The 18,277-nt window shown below is 41.8% G+C and overlaps 1 protein-coding gene across 5 annotated transcripts in view; it reads right to left on the bottom strand.

The window, feature by feature from the left end:
- LOC134337532 (CUGBP Elav-like family member 4) overlaps positions 1-18,277 on the bottom strand; it is a 588,910-nt gene that overhangs the window by 456,787 nt on the left and 113,846 nt on the right. The window lies entirely within an intron of this gene.

The raw sequence follows: 18,277 nt of genomic DNA, 5'->3' as shown, positions 1-18,277 counted from the left end.
TTTGCCATCATGGAAACTCATTATTGATGATGAATACAGCTGCCTCAAACAAACTGCTACCTTTCTTTATCATCCCCACTCCTAATTCACTTTTGTTCAGTTCTTTCCTGAGGTCGTATGGACAAAGAAAGTGGGACAGATTTTCCATCCCTTTGAATTTATTCTAATATTCAGTTGGATCTGTATTAGGCCATTAGCTCTAGTTATATGGCATCACCTGCACTGAAGTGCCTGACCTGCACATACATGGCAGTTGTCCACATGATCTATCAGCCATTTTATAGCTGACACCGCTTTCATCATGGGCCAGATGCAGAAAAGCTGGCAGGACTTTCACTTCCTTATCACAGATTTTTGGAATGTTCTGAACAATATCTGGATTGAGACCAGTATGGTGAACAATGGAAAGTATAATCGTCTCTTGTTGACCCACGATTTGAATTAATATATACCATCTTTGGTGTAGCAAGACATCCAAAACACTTCACTGAAATGTTCCCACACACTTGTGACACAGAACTGCAGAATGCAAATAGTTCAATGGATCATCAAAACTTAGTCCAAGGAGTAGGCTTTAAAAATAATATTAGAAAGAGATGAAGAGATTTTTAGAGAAAATGCTCTGGAGTAGGGGTTCCCAAACTTTTTAATGCCATGAACCAATACCATTAAGCAAGGGGTCTGTGGACTCCAGGTTGGGAACCCTGTTCTAGAGTTTAAGGCTTCAGTGTTTGAAGGTATAACTTTCAAAATTTGAGATGTTCAAAAGATTAGTGTTGAAGTGCAGTTTTCCCAAAAGACAAAAAAAAGGACATACTTATAAGTCAAGACTCCCAAAATGTATTTTTGAATTCCAGTTATCATGCTTGATGAGGTGATGGAAATGAGCTGATTTGTCAAACGTGGGTAGTGACAAGAGTTGGCTTTCATTGAAGAACCTTTCCACATTATCGAGATATTTACTTCATTTATCAAAATCTTCCATCATTGATGCAAAACCTCGCAGTCTCTCTCATTAACCAGTGTTTGGAGACTTGTCATGAATTTATCATATGCAGCACATCTTCATGAAGCTGTTTTTTTTTAAATTCAGAAATTGCAGATCAGCATTCCAGCATCAAAAGTGTAACAACTGAAAGCATTGTTGTAGAAAATGAGACAAACCAGAGCAACCTCCAGTTTCTATCCAGACTCAGCAACTACTCCCCACCCTGACGCCTTCCTCTACATCCCCAACCATCTCTTCTCAACACCATTCTTTTAAGCCTCCTCTCCATGCAGACCCACCCTAATTCTCTATCCAGACCCAATCCTATTCTTCACCTACATACACCCCTACTGTTTCCAAGAATCACCTAACACTTAGCCTCCATCTTGATGCAGAACCATCCTGACCCCCCCATCAAAACCCTCCCCACTCCATTTCTGTCCTGACCAGCCCTGCCCCACTCTCCATCAAGAAAGCAGTAGGATTTGGCCTTTTTGAAACTCTTGCTTTGACGGGATTTGCTCCCTTCTAGCATGAAGAAATTAGTCAGCTGGTTGTCTCCACACCAAATTAGAATCAGGTTGAATATCACCGGCATATGTCATGAAATTTGTTAATTTAGTGTCAGCAGTACAATGCAATACATAATAATACAGAAAAATAAATAAGTAAATCAATTACAGTAAGCATATATGTATATTAAATAGTTAAATTAAAAATATTGCAAAAACAGAAATAATAAAAAAGTGACGTGGTGTTCACGGGTTCACTATCCATTTAGGAATCAGGTGGCGGAGGGGAAGAAACTGTCCCTGAATCGCTGAGTGTGTGCATTCAGGCTTCTGAATCTCCTTTACAATACTCCTCTGTTGTTAAATTCTACCTGCTTAACATTTACAACTCCTCGACTTACAAACTGAATAAGACATTCAGGATGAGTGCATATTTTCTTTTTCATCTTGCTGTTTTGCCAACAAGGTTAAACTGTACATACACACTCCTGTGTGAATCAATATTGAGATTGCAGCCAGAAATTGTACTATCCATTCATCATTAACTCAATTATAGTTAGCAACCAACTCAACTTAAATCTAGTTAGCCACATCCTGATTTCTTGTTACTCACACAGAGCTTGTGACCATTGTGTTCAATACTGTTCAAATCCAGTGGAGGTCCTGAACCCTTACACCAAGGTCCACACCTCGTGTCGTGGAAGTTCTAAAAGGAGTAGTTCCTGAAGTAGAAGGATGGTGTGTGGAGAGAAGCTAGCACCCATTCAATCAGATAAAGGTTAATGCTTCTTGTGACCAAACATATTACAAGGAAAGCTTATTTACTCCAAAGCAGAATGGGCTATAACACGATTTCTCAAATGACAAGTGGAGCTAATAACTGTGCTTTCTAGCGAGAAACCACTTTTCACTTCCCAACAACTCCAGGCAGATGCAAGCAACAAATTTTCTTAGTCTATTGATCGCTGACAGAATTACATGTAAGTAAATGCCTGTCTGTGGTAAACCATCTCATCAAATAATAGACATCTGCACATTACAACAGATAGGAATGAAATGGAAAAACCTATTTAATCTGCATTGGTTTCCACTTTGAGGGGGTGATGTTTTCACAGAATAATCAATACTTATCCAGTTCATCAGAGCACTTATCTTATAATACAGCAGCTGTTCAGTTATTCTTGGTTCTGGGTAAATCTGTAGAATGAAGTACTGTCCTAACCAAGTGTTTTAAAAAGACAATATCGGGTTTTATAGGCCTGCACATCAGCCATATCTGAAAACTATCAAGCATTCATTTTTGTATTCCTGTGCTCAGCAACGTGAGGGATGATAATGCTGAGCAACTTCCCAAAATGCACCAACGTAGCAGCTTCAACAAGTGCATAAAGTTTAGCATAGGAAGCAGTAACCACCTTCTCGTGAAGTTCAAATAACACAACAGAACAGTTCACAAAACACTGGCTGAAGGCACAGCAGAAAAGGGAGGAATTGAGGAGGAAGAAGTAACAATAGGTAGTCGCCAACAAATTCTTTCACCTTGTGCATGTATTAACAAGCAAATTTAACCTGAAACCTGATCACAAATTCTGACCAGCCCATGTCTATACAATGCTAGGATTCAATACAATTTTTCTGGATTTTCCACACATTTCAAACAGACGACGTGGACTACTGGATGTGCACAGTCCACAGTGCTGCCAATCTGCAGGCAATTCACATTTTGATGTTAGCTGCAACATTTATTTGTTTGTCTGGGGCCTTGACAAGCAATTGAGGCTTGCATCCAAATTATTTAAAGGAGACCAAACCTACCTATCCCAAGGTGTGTAGTCTAATGCAGCGGTCCCCAACTACCGGGCCGCAAAGCATGTGCTACCGGGCCGTGAGGAAACGATATGATTTGGCGATATAAGTCAGCTGCACCTTTCCTCATTCCCTGTCACGCACTGTTAAGCTTGAACGCACGCGAGGTTATTACCCGCGCGTCATCCATGTCAGTGCGGGAAGGAGATCAACTCCTTGAGCTTGCAAATGACGGCGGGCTGAAGAGTATGTTTGACATAACATCTCTGCTGGCATTCTGGATCAAAGTCAAGGCTGAATATCCTGAGATAGCCACGAAAGTAATGAAAACGTTGCTTCCATTTCCAACATATCTCTGCAATGAATGAAACGAAAACTAAATTGCAGTATAGACTGGACATAAGGAACCCCGTTCGAGTATCGCTGTCTCCCATCACCCCTCGATTGGACCGTCTTGTTGCAGGAAAACAAGCCCAGGTCTCCCACTGATTCAGCGATATTGGTGTGTTGCAATGATATTATATGTTCATACGGGGAAAATATGTGCTGTGTGTTTAATATCCAAACGTTACTTTAAATGTTACGATGCTATTGACTTACTTATATAACCATAGAACAATTACAGCACGGAAACAGGCCATCTCTGCCCTTCTAGTCCGTGCCGAACGCTACTCTCACCTAGTCCCACTGACCTGCACTCAGCCCATAACTCCCCATTCCTTTCCTGTCCATATACCCATCCAATTTTTCATTAAATGATAATATCGAACCTGCCTCTACTACTTCTAATGGAAGTTCGTTCAACACTTACTTCAAGCTCCCCTGTCCTCCCCTGACATCACTATATTCATGTGAGGAAAATATGCGCTGTGTGTTTAATATTAAATTCGTTAGATAAACCCTTTTAGAAACGAAATTAAGTGTATTAGCAATTTATCACCTAGATTCCAGTCGAGATTAACACCCCTCCCCACCCTCCAACAGAATTGCCAAAAACGATTTGTAGAGAAAATTCGGCATGTTACATGTACGCGCATGCGCACTGGTGACCGCGCATGGCCTCATGGTCATTGTAGTCTTTCTCAGGGTAAACACAAGGTATTTGACTGCTACTCTGGTCCGTCGGCAACCCTTCCCCCCACAGGTCGGCTGGTCCGCCGGTCCGCAAGAATATTGTCAATATTAAACCGGGCCGCAGTGCAAAAAAGGTTGGGGACCCCTGGTCTAATGTTTCTTCTTCGCTCAAATATTTCCTCTTGAAGGTAGGTCTTTCTTCTCTCAAATAGGAACTCTTGCCCCTCTCCCCACCTTTTGTGCTCTGGCTTCTCGTCTTTTATTCCAGTCCTGATGGAGGGTCTTGGTCTGAAACATCAACTGTTTATTCATTTCCATAGATGCTGCCTGACCTGCTGAGTTCCTCCAGCATTTTGTGTGTCTTGCATCCTGAAGATAGTTTCGTTGATCATTGCACCCACCTCTCTTCCATCCTCCTCTCCCTCACTGACCATGTCACCCACCTTACAAGCTTCTTCAGTGCTTCACCACTAGAATTTAGTCTGACTGCTTCCCTGGCTCTCTTTATAGAACGTAGAATAGTTACCTGCTTCCACTACTTCCCTGGCACTATATTCCAGGCATCTATCTCTTTCTGTATATAAAAATAAAACTTGCCTTAAAGATCCCCTTCAAACTTTTCACCTCTTACCTTTAGCCTGCCATATCTGTGCTGAGCATTACACTAATTGTAATTAATCCTGTCTGCCTGAATGAGGTCTTTATCCCTCCATTCTCTGTCTGCTCCGGTTTCTGTCTACAATGGTATCGGTATTGGCTTTTTATTGTCATATGTACCAAGATACAATGAAAAGCTTGTGTTGCACACTGTTCATACAGGTCAAATCACTAACAGGGTATTGAGTTAGAATAAGGTTAAAAAGTGCCGAATGAAGTTCAAAAGCTACCAAAAAAATGTGCGATGCAGGTAAACGTTAAAGTACAAGGTAGATTGTGAGACCAAGAGTCCATTTCTTCATAGAAGAGATCCATTCGAGAGTCTGACAATAGTGAGGTAGAAGCTGTCCTTGAGCCTGGAGCTTCAGGCATTCAGGCTTTTGTATCTTCTGCCCATTGGGAGAGGGGAAAAGAGAGAATGTCCGGGCTGGGAGGAGTCTTTGATTCACCAGGTGCTTTACTGAGGCAGTGAGAAGTATAGACGGAGTCGACAGAGGGGAGGCTGGTTCCTGTGATGTGCTGTGTCCACAACTCTCCACAGTTTATTGGGGTCACATGCAGAACAGTTGCCGTACCAAGACATTATGCATCCACTTGTATGCTTTTTAAATATACCCCTTAAACACTATTAACTTATCAGCTTCCACCACTTCACTGGCGGCATATTTCAGGCACCTACCACTTGCTGCACAAAAAAAACCTGCCTTATAAATCCCTTTCCAACTTTCCCCCTTTGCCTCTAGTAGTTGGCATTTCCACCCTGAGAAAAAGACCCTCACTGTCTACTCAATCTATCCATTGCAAAACTTTATATCGTTCTAACAGGTCATCCTACAGCCGCAGGTTCCCCCCCAGAACACAATCCAAGATTGTCCAACTTCTTCTACAGCTTATTCAAAGTTTCCACAGCCATCCAGTAATATTCTAGACAATGCTGCCTCGCAAAGCCCACAAACATTTCCAAATATTCCTCCCTCTCTCTCTCTCTCTCTCTTTGTCTCCAAATAGCCTAGTTCCTTCACTCCACACATTGGACTTCATGCATCTGCATTTAAAATTCAGGAAACGCAGAGCCAATTTACCAAACTCTTGAAAATTGTTCAGAAAGCACCTGGTCATATTTTGTGACCAGGTTTTAGTTGAGCTTCTTTTGCTAAAACGTTAATACATTGCACCATATAAAAAAATTACTTAGATGCTAAATTGTCAATCCTGTTACTGAACCTAGGCAAAAGAGACGTTTCAGAAGGAACATTGACAGCTAATAGAGTAACTAGTTGAGCCAACAACAGGAATTCTGCAGATGCTGGAAATTCAAGCAACACACAGCAAAGTTGCTCGCGAACGCAGCAGGCCAGGCAGCATCTCTAGGATGAGGTACGGTCGACGTTTCAGGTCGAGACCCTTCGTCAGGACTCTACAGTCGACGTTTCAGGCCGAGACCCTTCGTCAGGACCTGACGAAGGGTCTTGGCCTGAAACGTCGACTGTACCTCTTCCTAGAGATGCTGCCTGGCCTGCTGCGTTCACCAGCAACTTTGATGTGTGTTGCTTAACTAGTCGAGCCACTGGCTCAGAGCCAGAGTCTCGGGTTCAGTCTATCTGTGGGTGCTGTGTGTTCTTCTTCGAGCAGCGTGGGTTTCCCCTGGATGCTCCAGTTTCCTCCCACATCCTAAAAACGTAAGTTGCTACAGTAAATTGCCCCGAGTGTACAGGTGAGTCGCAGGATCTGGGGGGCAGTAGTGAGAACGCGGGGGAAATAAATCACAAGTTTAATGTAGGATGTAATGAGTAAATGAAGACTCGCCCAGACTCTGCACAGTATCTCTCAAGACTCCATGAGCAACGAAATACTAAAAATGCTGACTGCTTTTTATAATGTGGGATAAATCAGGAACGAATAGGCTCCACATTTGTGGACCATGCAAAAGAAAGGTCCTTGTGCAGATCTGACATGCAGGTTCCACCATGCATGACAGCTTGGGCCTTCTGGTTGCTGGAGTATTACCACCCGGATATCACATTAACTAGGTGAAGGTCCTCAGCATATTACCAATTCAATAAACCTTCTCCAGTGCTGTAGAAATTCTAGGATGCTGAGCAATTTAAATGCAAACCACTTGCCTATTTCTTTGATTTATATTAAACTGAAATGTCAGAACCTGAAAGTGCGGGTTAGGAAGGAATTTTCTATGAAAAGGTCATTACAATATAGAATACTTACTTGTAAGTGGCTACTGATTCAGAACCAAGCATGATACTCAGCAGAGAATTAAAAGGGAAGGATATTAATAGAACAAAGTACTGTACAGGAGTAGATCCATGGAATGTACACTCAGTGGCCGTTTTATCAGGTACAGGAATGGGGCCTGGTATGGTCCTCTGCTGCTGTAGTCCAAAAATTTCAAGTTTCGATGTGCTGTGCATTCAGAGATGCTCTTCTGAACACCACTGTTGTAACGTGTGATTATTTGATTTACTGTCACCCTCCTGTCAGCTTGAACCATTCTCCTCTGCCCACTCTCATTATCAAGACGTTTTCACCCACAGAATTTCTGCTCACTGGATGTTTTGGGGGTTTTTTTTGCACCATTCTCTGTACACTCTAGAAACTCTAGTGCATAAAAATCCCAGGAGGTCAGCAGTTTCTGTGGTACTCAAACCACCCCATCTGGCACCAACAACTATTCCACGGTCAAAGTCATGTAGGTCATTTTTCCTCCCATGCTGATGTTTATCTGAACAACCGCTGAGCTTCTTAACCGTGACTGCGTGCTCTTATGCATTGAGTTGCTGCCACATGACTGGTTGATGAAATATTTGCATTAACAAGCAGGTGGCCACTGTGTACAGAAGTCACAACACCAACATTGAAATTTGCTTCTTAGCTGCCGTACAAAGAAAGCAATCCTAACTCCATTTTCCACTTTGTTCCTTAGTGCCTAACTTCATCTGACAACCCAATCAAATCAAATACTGAAACAGATCCTGCTGCACTGGACAAAGCCTTACATCAATCTCTACAAAGCGTTTTTTTCCCTAACATTTGAATCTATAGTGTTGGTTGCAGATCATTTGGTTAGATTACTCCCTTTGAACCCGGTTCTTGGGGGATCAATGTCTTTTCCAATGACTGAGCTCATGGTCTATGTTAATGGTCCAGTGCAATATTAAGGGAGTACTGTTGAACATTCAAGCAAGATTTCAAAATTCAAATTAAATTTATTATCAAACTACATATATGTCATCATATACAACCTTGAGATTTGTTTTCTTGTGGACATACACAAAAAATCCAAGAAGTACAATAGAATCAATGAAAGACCACACCCAATAGGACAGACAAACAACTAATGCGCTAAGGACAACAATCTGTCCAAATACAAAAGAGAAAAGTAAATATTGATAATAATAAATAAATAAGTAATAAATATCAACAGCATGAGATGAATAATCCTTGAAAGAGAGTCCATAGGTTGTGGGAACCTTTCACTGAGGCGAGTGAAGTTGAGTGAAGTTATCCCCTCTGGTTCAAGAGTCTGATGTTGAACGGTAATAACCGTTCCTGAACCAGGTGGTGTGAGTCCTGAGGCTCCTGTACCTTCTTCCTGATGCCAGCATAGCCTGGTTGGTGGGGGTCCCTGATGATGGATGCTACTTTCCTAGGACAATGCTCCATGTAGATGTGCTGCGTGATGGGCAGGACTTCACCCGTGATGAACTGGGCCATATCCACAACTCTTTGTAGGATTTTCTGTTCAAGAGCATTGATGCTTCCATACCAGGCTGTAATGGAATATTGTCTCCACCATACACTATAGAAGTTTGTCAAAGCTTTAGATGTCATGCCGAATCTTCACAAACTTCTAAAGCAGTATAGGCACTTCTGTACTTCTGTGCTTTCTTCGTAATTGCACATATGTGCTGGGCCCCTCTGAAATGGTAACACTGAGAAATTTAAAGTTGCTGACCTTCTCCACCACTGACCACCCCTCCCCAATTAGGACTGGTTCATGGACCTCTGGATTCCTCCTCCTGAAGTTAATAATCAGCTCCTTGGTCTTGCTGACATTGAGTGAGAAATTGCTGTGTGCCAAATTTTCAATCTCCCTCTTATATACAGATTTATCACCACCTTTGATTTGTCCAACAGCAGCAGTGCCATTAGCAAACTTAAATACGGCAAATTTATATTTTGAATATAAGATCCATCTGTTCCCTTGAGTAAAAGTAAATGATCCCAAGGTACAATTGTAAAGAGCAGCAGAAACTCTCTTTAGTGACTCTCCCAATATTTAGCCTTCAGTTAAAATCACTAGAGCAGCTAATCTATTATATTACAGTTGAAAGAGCTTTAAATGCACAAATTGGCTGGTGTGATTCGTATGTTATAATCCTGATAATATTTTATGGTGTTCCATTGGAGGTAAAGCTCTTTGGGACATCCTAAAAAGGCTGTGAAAGATTTTGTTAAGAATCTAAGATTTCTTTCCCCTTTTAATCTTGGACTATAATCCCTCCTTCTGGGTCTCTCAATCACCCAAAACAATTCACTTCTTCCTAGCTGCCCCCGTTCACTTATTTTCTTTTAAGTCATTATGTCACACCATCTATATAGTTTTATTTAGGGAAAAAAAATCAATTTTTAAGTCTTTGATTACATTAGTACTTCATCTAACCGGATGATATCCTTATGAGTCAATGATCTACACCACAGCTGGACCAAGTTAGGTTATTATTTGTGAATAGACTAGACATTTGAGACCCCACAGGATGTAATGCTGAGGCTTAATAAGGCATTGGTCAGACTGCACTTGGAGTATTGTGAGCAGTTTTGGGCTCCTTATCTAAGAAAGGATGTGCTGGTATTGGAGAGGGCCTACACAAAACAACATTGGAATAGCTGGGAATCTTCTTCCGGGATCTCTTCTGTTCACTGTGCAAGCAATGAACTTATCAACGTCTCAGTGGGAATGTCTTGAACTTGGAAGCTAACAGAACAGCTAATTTTCTTGTTTATTTTAAAGCGTTTGGAGATGAAAATATATTTCCTGAGAAAACATATCCATCCCTACAGCATGGGAGGTGCTGGAAGCATAATGGTTGTCAGTTGCAATATTCTAGCCCAATGACACACTTCGTGAAGGGTGTGAACTGTAAAAGTGGAAGCAGAATGTTATTGCTGTGTAAGCCCCTGTGCCAACATTCATTAAAGAACCTATTCCTTTCTGAGCCACCACTGAGGAAGTCAGAGAGCCGAAAGAAGGGAGGATGACTTAGAGTGCTTTCAAATAAGACGAAAGAGAATCTCAAGGTTGTAAACTGTATACATACTTTGATAATAAATGTACTTTAAACTTTGAAATAAAGGTAACAGAAGCCTGACTAGTGTTTCAGCAATGGATGCACTTACTTATTTATTTATCTATTTATTTATTTAGATACAGTGTGGAATAGGCCCTCCCAGCCCTTCGAGCCACACCATCCAGCAATCCCCCGATCTAATCCCAGCCTAATCATGGAATAATTTGCAATGACTCAATAACCTACCAACCAACCAGTACATCTTTGGACTGTGGGAGGAAACCCAAATGTTCACGGGAAGAATGTGGGAATTGAACCCGGATCGCCTATATTGATGGAGACAGCCATGAGAAGCACGAAGGAACATCTGGAGAAACTTCTGAAATGCCCGGTTCGCTGCCGCTGCTGCTGTGAGATCGTGAATCTCCGAAGGGAAGGCCCCAAAATCCCCGGCTTTGCCTGCTGCTGGCGGCCGGGGTTGGGGTCAAAGCGCTCGGCAGAGATGGTGCTCGGTGCTCGGTGTCGGAGGGCTGGTCGGAGGCTCGAAGTTTTCGGACGACTCAGAGTCGGACTGTGGTTGGGCATGGCAGAGAGAATTTTCTTCCTTCTCCCGTCTGCATGAGATATGGGACTTTCAAGAGACTTTGAATTTTTTTTACCGTGCCCATGGCCTGTTCTTCATCAAGTTATGGTATTGCTTGCACGGTTGTAACTATATGTTATAATTAACGCAACACACATCAAAGCTGCTGGTGAACGCAGTAGGCCAAGCAGCATCCGTAGGAAGAGGTGCAGTCGACGTTTCAGGCCGAGACCCTTCGTCAGGACTATTATGTTATAATTATGTGTTTTTTGTCAATTTTTCAGTCTTGGTCTGTCCTGTGTTTCTGTGATATCACACCGGAGGAATATTGTATCATTTCTTAATGCATGCATTACTAAATGACAATAAAAGAGGACTGCGTATCCTCATAATCTAATCTAATCTATATTCTAAACTGTTGTGCCAACCACTATGCTACCAAGCTGAATTGAGACAGAACAGAAATTTCACAAATTTGGACATAGACTGTCTTAATGATAACATGTGCATGAAGTAGAAGACCCTTTTGAATATCTAATATAGTACCAAGGCTGTAAATTTACAGGTCTAATTTCAACCAAATGTCAAGGTTAGGGTACGTGAGATATATCCAAAGATAACTTAACAAAATTGGAAGTGAGTTTTCTTTGCTAAGGCAAAGGCCACTTTATAATGAATAAACTCGAGGTCAGCTTCCATCCCACTGTTATCAGACTCTTGACGGACCTCTTGTGCAATGTGATAGACTCCTGGCCTCACAATCTGCACATTTTCAGTTATTTTCACATTTTATTCGATTGTTCTATCACGATGCCCTGTATAATGATTTAACCCGTGTGAACAGAATGCAAGATAAGCTTTTCACTGTATCTTGATACATGTGACAATATTAAACCGGTAACAATACCAGATTATAAAATTCTTTATTTTTGCCTGGCTGTACTCATTAGCAAAACAGCAGAACAACACATCCCTTGGAAAAAACTTGGAAAATGGGTCACTTGGGTGGTTGAGTTGTTCGCCTGTCTGGGCAATCCATCTGCAAACATTTTGTCGCCATATCTCTTCCTTTCTTTACGCTCAAGGTATTTTCTCCCAGGGGTATCATTGTGTGTACCACAAATAAGGAATAGTCCTTAACTGGAGACTGAGAAGGATTTTACTTGATGAGCTTCCATGTGCCATTTTGAAACGGAATTGATAACATTACACACATCAATTACCAGAGGATTCAAATTATAATTAGAAAAATGGTGAATAGGAAGAACATTCAAGCAGAATGGTTTTCACAAACACTACTATCACTATTTGGGATAACTTATCAAGACCAAATAAAGAGCCCGTGTGTGGAAATGAAAGGGAATAGAAATAAAGTGGGAAATTAGAATTGAGGGGAAAAATGAACTAACATATTGCATAGTGGAGCAGGCTCAAGGGGCCCTTTGACCTACATATGCTCTTATTTCTTATGTAAATGGGTTGGAGAAACAGTTAGTGGTCTATAAATTTAGCAGCTCTGTGTCTGTGCACTTGATGCTCATAGTGCCATATTGGCAAAGAAATGAAAAAGAGGCATCCAAGGTCCAAGCGGAGAAGAAGTAATATATCCCGCACATGTGTAAATAAAGGACCTAAAATCTACATGATACAGACAGCACTGGGAAGGTAAAATTAGTAGACAGTCTTTGAAATTCACTTCACAAGAGCAGAATGTCTCGCAACGTTTGGATCTGTAATCTAAACAGAAATAAAATGAAGCCATGGTATTGTTAGGGTTCAGAAGGAGACAACCGAGTCGTTGCTAAATCCTTGTGGAGTAATCCAGTCATTCTGAACCACAATTATATATTATCATGTGAATTTATTTTATGGCAGTGATACAGTGCAAACACACAAAATTACTGTAAATTATAAAATTAAGTAAATAATGAAAATAAAAGAAATAATGAGCCTTCAAGGACTATGCAGAAATCTGATGGTGAAAGGAAAGAAGCTGTTTCTGAATCGTTCGGTGTGAGTCTTCAGGCTCCTGTACCTCCTCTCTGATGGCACTTGCAAGAAAAGGGCGTATCCCAGTTGGTGAGTGTCTCACATTTCAATATCGGTTTTCCCCATTACCCTACAAGTTATTTTCCCTTAAGTGTCTAATCAACTTCCGGTTTAAGATGGTGCTGCTGAAGGTGAGGGACAACTTACCGGTGGTTAACAAAACAAGAAATACAACTAAATACCTTATTAATAGCACCTTCTTTGTAAAAAAAATACTATGGCAACGGGGTTATTTCAAATGATGAAGTGGCGGGGCCAAGGCAGAAGTGTTCACGTCGCGACCGTGTTTCAACCAATTCTACCATCACCACGCGTATTCAGATGAATGGTCTTCCTCAGGGAAGTGTGCAAGCACAACTACTGTACAACATCTACACGAATGACCAACCTATAGATGATGTCACACACCGTTTTATATATGCTGATAACTTATGCATCACTGCCCAAAACACTGGTTTTATCACCGTGGAGAAAACGCTTTCTGAGGCTTTGGAGGGACTAACACCCTACTATGAAGAAAACCACCTCCGGGCAAACCATCAAAGACGCAAGTTTGTGCATTCCACCTCAGGAACCGTGAAGCCAAGCGCCAGTTTAAAGTAACCTGGTGTGGAGCAACGCTGACGCATTGCGAGCACCCTATCTACTTAGGAGTCACCCTTGATAGATGCCTCACTTTCAAGAACCACATCAATAAGACAAAGGCAAAAGTGAGCACACGAAACAACATCCTGAATAAGCTCACTAACACAAAATGGGGAGCAAGCTCGAAAACCTTGCGAAACAGTACACTTGCTCTTTGCTACTCCACTGCCGAATATGCCTGCCCTGCATGGGAAAGATCTACTCATGCTGAGAAGATGGATGCTGTTCTGAATGCACGCTGCCAAATTATCACAGGTTGTTTAAAACCAACAAACACCAACAGCAGGTATTGCTCCCCCTGATATAAGAAGAACGGTAGCCAGCAAGAAAGAACGACTCAGTCAAACATCAGATGAGAGGCACCCTCTAAATGGTCACACACCTACACCCAGCCACCTAAAGTCAAGGAAGAGCTTCATGAACAGTGTTGTTCCTTTACAATCAACCCCATCTAAAGCCCGCATTGCCTTGTGGAAAGACTGGCTCTCCAGTCTCAAACAACCCCCAACGATGGAAATTCCACCAGAGGAAAGCCTTCCCCCAGGAGCTAATTGCAACTGGGCAACCTGGAGGTGCCTTAACAGACTTAGGACCGGTGTAGGTCGTTCAAAGGCGTCACTAAGCAAATGGGGATATACAACCAGCCCGACAACTTGTGAATGTGGAACTGAGCCACAAACTATGCAACATCTCCTGCAATGCCCATCGCTAGAGGAACCCTGTACTGTTGTAGATCTTGCTGAATTCAACAACAAGGCGCAAAAATGTGTCCAGTTCTGGCTGGGCCATGTATAGACTGTCTGTGGACAGGATAAGAAGAAGAAGATGAAGTGGCGAGTGCAGTCGAGGCTGAGTCAAGGGTCAAAGTGTGCTGGTGTGAGGCGAAGTTGGGACAAGGTCAAGGCACATTCGGGGAGAAGTTGAGGTGAGATCGAGGCATATTCTCTCTCTCCCCCTCTCTATCTCTCTCTCTCTCCCTCCCTCCCTCCCTCCACACTGGGTGCTTGTTGGTCTTCTTAATATTATCAGTTCTTCTGGGTTTCTTGTTCTGTGGCTGCCTGTAAGGAGACTAATCTCTGGGTTGTATGACATTTACATACTTTAATAAAACATATACTTTGAACTTTAAAGTAGAAACCCCTGACTGCCTCAATTTCCATCATGGCTGGGGGAAATCCATAGTATAACTGCTACTGGGTTAAAAGGGCTTTTCCACAGATTTCCACACATTTTAAATCTGTGCCTCTGATCACTGAATCATCCTACCAGTGGAAACGATTTACCACTATTTGCCCTCCTTAAATCAGTTATAATTCTGTTCACCTCTTTTAAATCTCCTCTCAAGCTTCTCTGCTCCAAAGAAAACAAACCCAGCTTCTCCATCCTCAGACCTTTGAGGACATGTCTTCTATCCAGCTAATCTTTCCCATGCCCTCTTTAAGACTTTCACACCCTTCCTATAGTGAAGTGATCATAAATGAAAGCCATCTTCCATATGCAGCACAATGTTTTATATAGATTCTACATAAACCCTGATACACCATCAATAACTCCAAAAGACTAGAAGTATAGTAAACACTGAAAGGCTTTTATTCACAGTAAAATATGACCTCCAGCATGCTGAGTGTCTGCCCCTGGACTGAGAGGAGGAGCGAAAGCCCAATCGCCTTTATTCAGGTGTCTGAGGGAGGAGCCACAGGAGCAGTCAGCAGAGGGTCATGTCCAGACAGGCAACCCAGTTACAACATATATATATGGTTTACCACAAACCCCCATATTTTACATCTACTTACAAAGCCCAGACCCCACGTGCTTTACTAACCACTTTCTAAGCATTTATACTGACATATCTCAGAATCAGCTTTAGTATCACTGGCATATGTCGTAAAATGTGTTGTTTTGTGGCAACAGTACAATGCAATATACAAAAAAAAACTGTAACTACAAAATTAAGTAAGTAGTGCAAAAAAAGGGCCAGAATAGTGAGGGGTGTTCATGGGTTGGTTCATCATCCACTTAGAAATCTGATGGCATAAGGGAAGAAGCAGTTCCTAAAACACTGATTTCAGGTTCCTGTACCTCATCCCTGATTGGAAGAGGGCATGTCCTGGGTGATGGGAGTCATAAATGATGGATGCCACCTTTTCGAGGCTCGATGCTGGGGACATTTCTTCCATGATGGATATGATTTCACTCCTGAACCATACAGTGATTAGAAGTAATTGGTTGAATGGTCCAGCACGGATTCCACCCAAAACCCTCTGATCTTCATTGACCAGTCTCCCGACTTCCAGATCTATTAACACGCCCTGAATGCAAATTCAGTATTTATTTAATTAAACAACACACTCAATCCTAAGCAGTGATTTAACAATTGTGTGTGGACTTGAACATAAAAGACCCAAGAAAGATATTGGCCGCCATTTATTCATCTCAGCAGTTCTTTGATCTGCAAATATAGTAAATTATTTTCAAAAAACTCAAGTTTTATCTTAATATGCTTTCAAGTCAGAAAATTAGAAGGGGGACCAATGGGCTATAATACCCCCACTGAGATTCCTGAAAGTGCACAATTATGCAAAAGAATATATTAAAGCTTTTGTGACCTATATAAGCAACCTGTGTAGATAGGAATTATTCTGCGTTACAATAAAATCAGAGTGGTTAAAGTCAGCAAATTTTACTTTCACAAAACTTTTTTTGGGCATTATCATTATTTCTGTTTTTGCATTACTTATTTTAATTTAACTACTTTATATATTTTTATAATAATTCACAATAACTCATAGTAATTCACAAATTTTTTCATTATTTACGTATTTCTGTACTGCTGCCACAAAGACAACAAATTTCATGAAATATGCAGGTGATATTAAACCTGATTCTGATTCTGATATCCACTGAATTTCTTCTAATTTAGAATTAATTGTGTAAGGTCACATCACACTGACAAGCCAGCAGAAAGTAGAGCACACCAGTGCCCGCTCAGTGCTCAAACAGTAAGTATAAACTGAGGACATGTGTTGAGAGGGACCCTGGGACAAATCCATGAAGCTCCCACCAGTTATCGGCAGTGAGGCCCCTTTTAAGATTGATAGCGATTGATGGTTAACGGCTAGATCCAAATAATCAGTTACATCAAGAGTCCTTCAGGTACTGGGGTCACAAAGAGAGATGAAGTTGTCTAAGTTTTTGGCACAAAACATAATGATATTGGACAGCCTAGCCCTCATTCCAGAATTCACCATCGCCATTTGCACCACTTTCTACAATCCATTTCACCACAAACTTTGCTGAGAACAATCATTAAAAGATACAAAAACCAGAAGAGAACCACTCTAAAATATAAAATCATGGAGCACCGAAGGTAACCGTTGGGCTCGTAAGCATATATGAGAAATAAGAGTGGGGTTGGCCATGTGACCTAAAGCCAACTCTGCCATTCACTGAGATCATGAATCCGATCTAGGCCGCATCTCACTTTCCTGTTTCTCACAACCTTTGAATTCCATAAATCAAAATTCTTTCTCAGCTTTCGACTATTTCAATGGAGTAGCCTCCAGACCTCTCCAGCAAAGGGAATTCCAAATGCTTACAACCTTTCTTCATATGAAATCTTCTTCAAAAAACACAGACATCCCACCTGTCCCGGAAGTTCCGGGAGTCTCCCGCATATTAATAGTGGCTCCCTGATGCCCGCAAATTATATGCAATGTCCCAGAAATCAATTTTTTTGAGAGTGCACGAGAGAGCGAGAGTGACCATGAGAGAGAGAGAGAGAGCGTGAGAGAAAGCGAGCGAGAGAGAGAGAGCGTGAGAGAAAGCGAGCAAGAGAGAGAGAGTGTGAGAGAGAGCGAGCGAGAGAGCGTGCGAGAGCGACCACGAGAGAGTGCGCGCCATGGCAGAGTGCTCCAAATAAGGAAAATATAAAACGTACATCACCCCAGACTACCCTAAAGTGTACCCCTGCCTAATAGGGGTCAAAATAATGATGGTGTTGCTCGCTGCACTGTTTGCAACATTGACTTTTCTATTGCCCATGGTGGGTTAAGACTGTAAAAGACATGTTGAGGTGAGTTTAACAGGTGTCATTCGTTCATTAGCATAGCTAACGTTATTTAAACTAGCTGGCTAGCTGCTAAGGAGCTACTCTATTGCAGACATCCCACCTCTCCCGGAAGTTCCGGGAGTCTCCTGCAAATTGATGGTGCTACCTCCCTGAAATGAATTTTTGCAGGGTGGGATGTCTGAAACCGGCAATGTCTCAGAACCACAGCTATTGCAAGCACATTCTTCCTAAGAAGATTTAATCTTATGTAGTGTTCCAGGTATGGTCTCACCATTATCCAACACAGTTGTAGTGAACTCCTCTACTTCTGTACACAATCCCTGTTGCATTCATATAATCTACTCAGGTCACCATAACCTCTCCTTCCCACCATTACAGAGATTAGGAGATTTACCCGTAACACTGGATCCCAGTAGGCAGCACTTCTGAGTGTTTGTTTAGAATAGATGCAGGGGATTCATTGCTACATCTACGACCAGTCTATTGAAGAAGATGGGGGTGAGGGATCACTCCCTCCAACGAGCAATCAAGTCCTTGTCAAATGCAACAGAAGAAAGCAGCAATTGGATTTGGATTAAAAGGAAAGACAAC

The sequence above is a fragment of the Mobula hypostoma genome, chromosome 24 (assembly GCF_963921235.1).
Source record: "Mobula hypostoma chromosome 24, sMobHyp1.1, whole genome shotgun sequence".
Classification (NCBI taxonomy): Eukaryota; Metazoa; Chordata; class Chondrichthyes; order Myliobatiformes; family Myliobatidae; genus Mobula; species Mobula hypostoma.
The sequence above is the reverse complement of the archived record's forward strand: the minus strand, read 5'-3'. Positions and strand labels throughout refer to the sequence as shown.